The 5,443-nt window shown below is 43.9% G+C and overlaps 1 long non-coding RNA gene across 1 annotated transcript; it reads left to right on the top strand.

Moving 5' to 3' along the window:
• The first annotated feature begins 1,156 nt into the window (after positions 1 to 1,156).
• LOC132206277 (uncharacterized) lies at positions 1,157 to 3,899 on the top strand. The gene is made up of 3 exons (XR_009442953.1): positions 1,157 to 1,359; positions 1,566 to 1,630; positions 3,578 to 3,899. It is a non-coding gene; the product is annotated as an uncharacterized LOC132206277 (long non-coding RNA).
• Positions 3,900 to 5,443: the final 1,544 nt, after the last annotated feature.

Here is a 5,443-nt window from a genome sequence, read left to right as displayed (position 1 = left end):
ATCTACAATCTACACATTTAATGACACTGCACACTTGGTTGATATTAATTTGTTTTCAGATTTGGATTTGTCTGTGAAGAGTTTTTTTTTGAAGGTCAGCAAGTCCTTCTGAAACAGTAACCTAAATCCAACATTTTTCAAAAAGCAGTGTCATTGCAGTAAGATGTTTATAGTATACGGTTATAGCAAGCGAAGTGAACGGATCAGATCATTGCCCTTGTTTTCGATTCAGAAAAACACAGCATCAGGCAAGTTCTTTTTTTTATTCAGTACGGAACAGAGCTGAGTTCAGAAGCAATTAAGTTTTTGTGCCCCAGTTAGCTTATCAGAAGGATTTATTTTGTAAAGCTCCAATATGAAGAGAGTTTGATTAGAAATCAGCAGGTTATCAGAACTGAGAAAGTTCCAGCTCTCAGATTTGTAAAAGGTTTTTCTTTTATTGGAACTCGTTAAATTGTTTATATGGTCTACAGCCCACGGCAAGGGCATTGTAAAGAATCAGTCAAGTAAAAAAAATAGGTTGAAATCGGAGTGTTTTTCTGTGCACTTGAGTCTGTCGTCAAGAAACAGGTTGAAATTTTTATTTTGCTGTGTGTTATAAAATGATTCAACTGCCTTCTATCTTCACAGAGCCTGCTTCCGCCCACCACCCCCTTATTTTGTATAATAAATATTTGTTCCAGTTGCTGAAGAAAATGGTGTGAATGACTAACTTTCGCTGACTAGACAGACAGACTTGAGACGCAAAAATAGACTGGAAAATCTGGGACTTGTTTCACTGGAGCTTAGGGGTTGGGGTGACTTTACTGGTGTTAATAAAATCATGAGAGGCATAAATAAGGTGAATGACAAGTGTCTTTTTGGAAGACATTTGGATAAGTTCATGATCAGGAAACGTTTGGAGGGATGGGGGTCAAATGCAGGCAAGTGGAACTAATGCAATTTGGGAACGTGGGTGTTATTGATTGCACGTAAAAAAGGATCTGTTTCCATGCTGTATGGCTCTACGACTTTGTACTCACCACACACACCCATATACAAAACAAGCAAACACACAACACACATGCGTCACACACGTACAACACACCATACCACACACATCACACACACACACGCACACACGCACACACACACACACACCAAACCACACATAGATCACACGCACAAGCCCCGCACAAACTCACCACAGACTGTAATGATCTTTCAAACTATATTTAATTCTGGGATCCGGCTTACAAAATAATACCTCAATTTGGACAGTAACTCACCTTAAAGTGATAATAACCGAAAGAACTGCAGATGCTGGAAAACAGGGGGATAAAACAGGAATTTCTGGAGAAAACTCAGCACCTGTGGAGGGTAAGCAGAGTTAAGTTTCGAGTCGAGCGACCCTTCTTCAGAAGGCGATAAAATGATATTCTGGCTGTGATTTAAACAGCTTGCCCTATACCGATATATGCAGGGATATTATCATAACTATTTTATTTGTATGCAGAGAATTGTCCAGTAAACGCCAGCACCGACTTTTTTTTAAAACTCGGGTTCCTTCTGTATTTTCCTTCCAGATGCTTGTGCAGATTCGATCTGCGACCAATGTTCTCCACGGTTTGACCAAGAACTGTCGCGCAAGGTACTATCATAATTCTTGTTTCTTTTGGAAACCTATTGGAGCTAGCTGCTGTTTTCGTGTGTTTTTATTTCTGAGGAGGGACTGCTCGCAACAAAGAAGCATTTCGCTGCCGATCTAAGACGATTCTGAGTATAAACAACTCGTATATGGTTACCGAGGAAGTCCACAACCTGGAGAAAGTAATCTAACAATGAAACTTTACGATGAGGGAAGTTGTTTAGAGGTTAAAATAGACGCCAGCTTTCAAAAGTCAGGCTAATGGAGAATAAAGTTAACTTAAATTGATGTGGGAAAGGGCGGATGATATCAAACAAATCAGTGTAAGATCGATAGAAGATTATTGAACGATGATTAGTTTAATTTTGAAAGATTGGACACATTGCAATGTTTGAAAGAACGAGAGAGGAGGATGATATCCATAAGGTGCTTTAGATGATTGGCGAATTGAAATATTGAATCCCAACAAGACGGTCTTGTCAAATTCTGATCTTCATCTTCACCGTTCACTTGTAAGGTTTGAGAAAACTTGGACACTGGGAAGAGGTAATTGGTATTTTCTAAGGTTACTCCAGGTTGCATAGGAACGTCGTGATATCAGTGGTTACAAATGAAATGTTTCTTTGAGTTACTAAGGCTCAGCACAGTAATGCTATCAACTCTAGGTTAAAGGGATAGTGTCAGCCATTGATTCACGTGGCACAGTGTGGTAGTAGAATGCAAGAATAATTGAGACAGGTTGGAAAATGCTGAACGTTACAACGAGGCAGAATAGTGTCCACGGATGCAATGACGCCGTGTGATATTGTCCTAGGCGTCAGAATGCTATTTCATGGCACGAGTGCGAAGTATTGGGGTAGGATTCTGCTCCTCAGTCGTTCCTTCTATTGTGAATTTGTGTCAGCAGCTATCCAACTTTGCGTTGCCCATTTACAATGAACATGACAATCCAGTTGCTGCAAAACAAAATGCCAGGAATTAGATGCGGCAGGATAGAAAGGTCACATCACAGTGCCTACCCTGTGGCAGACTGCAGATAGTAAACAGATTTTTAATCAGCAACGGAACGGAGAATGACGGATTAACAGCCCAGCCATGCTCTTAGTGAATCAGGGAGCACTAGCCAAGGGTCGAATTGCCCAAATCATCTCCCACGCTTTATGAAATCGTAGAATTATTACAGTGTGGAAGAGTGCCATTCGGCCCTTCGAGTCCATATCGGACCTCCGAAGCGCATCCCACCCTATCCCGGTAACGCTGCATTCCACTTGACGATCCCACCCAAGTCTGCAATCCCTGGACGCTATGGACGCTTTAGCGTCCACCTAACGCGCACATCTTTGGACATATGGCCTTCTGGTCTAATAATGATCCCAATGGTATCAATGTGGACTTCACCAGCTTCAAAATCTCCCCTGCCCCCACCGCATTCCAAAACCAGCCCAGTTCGTCCCCTCCCCCCACTGTACCACACAACCAGCCCAGCTCTTCCCCTCCCGCCACGGCATCCCAAAACCAGTCCAACCTGTCTCTGCCTCCCTAACCGGTTCTTCCTCTCACCCATCCCTTCCTCCCACCCCAAGCCGCACCTCCATCTCCTACCTACTAACCTCATCCCACCTCCTTGACCTGTCCGTCTTCCCTGGACTGACCTATCCCCTCCCTACCTCCCCACCTATACTCCCCTCTCCACCTACCTTCTTTTCTCTCAGTCTTCGGTCCGCCTCCCCCTCTCTCCCTATTTATTCCAGAACCCTCTCCCCATCCCCCTCTCTGATGAAGGGTCTAGGCCCGAAACGTCAGCTTTTGTGCTCCTGAGATGCTGCTGGGCCTGCCGTGTTCATCCAGTCTCACATTTTATTATCGTGGAGTTAACATTGCTGAGAAAACTGTGTCAACGTGGCGGGGTTCTGTAAGTGTCCTTCATAGCCTCTTAATATTTTCCGATAGGGTGGCGACTCTTCTTCACGGGGGACAGATATTGTGTACGCACAGCTGAATATGGCGATGTTATCCGAACAAACGTCCGGAAATTCACTTGATACTCCAGTGAAGACCCACTCGGAGGACCTGAGACAGGCTAGCCTCTATTTGTCAGCAGACCCAAGAGAGACACGCGGAAGTTGCACTGGGGTCGAGCAAAGGCGCACGGAGTCGGTTGAGCAAGTCTCCTCCAGACATCCCTCGGGAGATATCACGGCAGAGGGCTCGAGTACGTACGCCTCGTTGGGCCAAATGAGCAATTAATCGAACACTTCAGGAACTGGGGATAACAAGGTGTAGAGTAGATGAACACAGCAGGCCAAGGAGCATCTTAATTTATTTCTCTGAAGGGTGTCAGCCTTCCGGCTCCGACGATGCTCCTTGACCTGCTGTGTTCATCCAGCTGTACACCTTGTTATCTCAGATTCTCCAGCATCTGCAGTTCCTGCTATCTCTCTACTTCAATAATTGGGCTCCACCATAAACCAAATGACAGCTGGATGTAGCAGGGTTTATCATTCTGGGTCCCAATGACAGATTGGAATAGATGTCAGAGTGTATCTTTGTTAATGACTATGATTACGAGAAGATGTGCGCTTCGATTTGTTGTACTAAAATACTTCATCCTTACATGAATCAATAGTCTTTAGTTTATTCTACTGATGCATATAAATTATGCATTTATATATTCAGATTAAACACTCGAGCCACAACCAAATGAGTCTCGCCTAGCCTTTCTATCGTTTGCGGACTTTGGCACCGCCAGTCCCTGGAGATCTACCTCAGATGCCGGGACCCAATTCTTCGAGCCCAGTGGTGAAGGGTCGATGAGTGAGGCAGAGTTCTTGGTGTTAATGCAATTCTGAATGAATGAATCCCCACTTTGTCATAACTTCAGCACTTTTTCAGCCATCAAAAAGTAGATGGAAAACAAATCCAGGGGGTCCCATATAAACAGCGCAAGGAAACAAATGGTTTTGCATTAGGCCTGTTTCTTTTCTGTACTTTTTCACTTTAATTACTCACTGTCATGTCCGAAGAACCCTAATGCCCTGGTTTGAAGATTTTGTTTTAAGTTTCACTGCACTGAGAGCTTGTTACTTTTTTCGTTGTCCTTGAGATGGGGTAGAGATTGAAAGTTGTGCATAAACAGACAACCAGACTTTCCCATACACTTTATCCCATGAAAGTTGCGGCAAGTTGATCAGAAAAAGAGAGTTTTTACAGCAGCAAACACCGGAAATGTAACGATAAGCGGTTGCAACCCTCCGAATCAACCACCACTGGGAACGGCACGGAGAAAGCCTTCCGATGTTGCCACTTCGGGTGGTGGGGAAAGAATGATTGTAATGAAATCGTTGGGAATAACTCGTCCTTGGAGTGTAAGATATTAACAGCGAACGGACTTTCCAAGATGCTAGAACAATTTACGGGGGAGGGGGAAGACTCTTTCTGGAGTGAGAGTGTGACCAGAGAATTTGATCAGTAAACCATGAGCTAAAAATCTGGAGAGAAGGTCAAAAACATTGTTCACTGAGAGATTTGCGATGAATAGCGACACTTGAAAAGATGATATGTGTGATTATCCTTCATTTGTTTGAAAGGGGATGGGATTGAGTTGCGTTTATGGAAAATAAGTGGGAATCCAGAATTAAACGCGTTGTTGTTTCTTTGGGAAGAGGACAGTACAGTTGCAGCAGGCCGAATGGCTGTGCTCTGTGCTCTTTGCTGAGGTGATTTCATGGAACTCGGGATGACCCTCACGCCTTTCCGCCATTCAAATAGTTCATCATTACCACACTCCAATCATACTCAATAGCCCTTAACTCTCCT

This window comes from Stegostoma tigrinum, chromosome 34, assembly GCF_030684315.1.
Source record: "Stegostoma tigrinum isolate sSteTig4 chromosome 34, sSteTig4.hap1, whole genome shotgun sequence".
NCBI classification, from domain to species: domain Eukaryota; kingdom Metazoa; phylum Chordata; class Chondrichthyes; order Orectolobiformes; family Stegostomatidae; genus Stegostoma; species Stegostoma tigrinum.
Note: the sequence above shows the minus strand (reverse complement) of the source record. Positions and strands in the feature narration are given on the sequence as shown.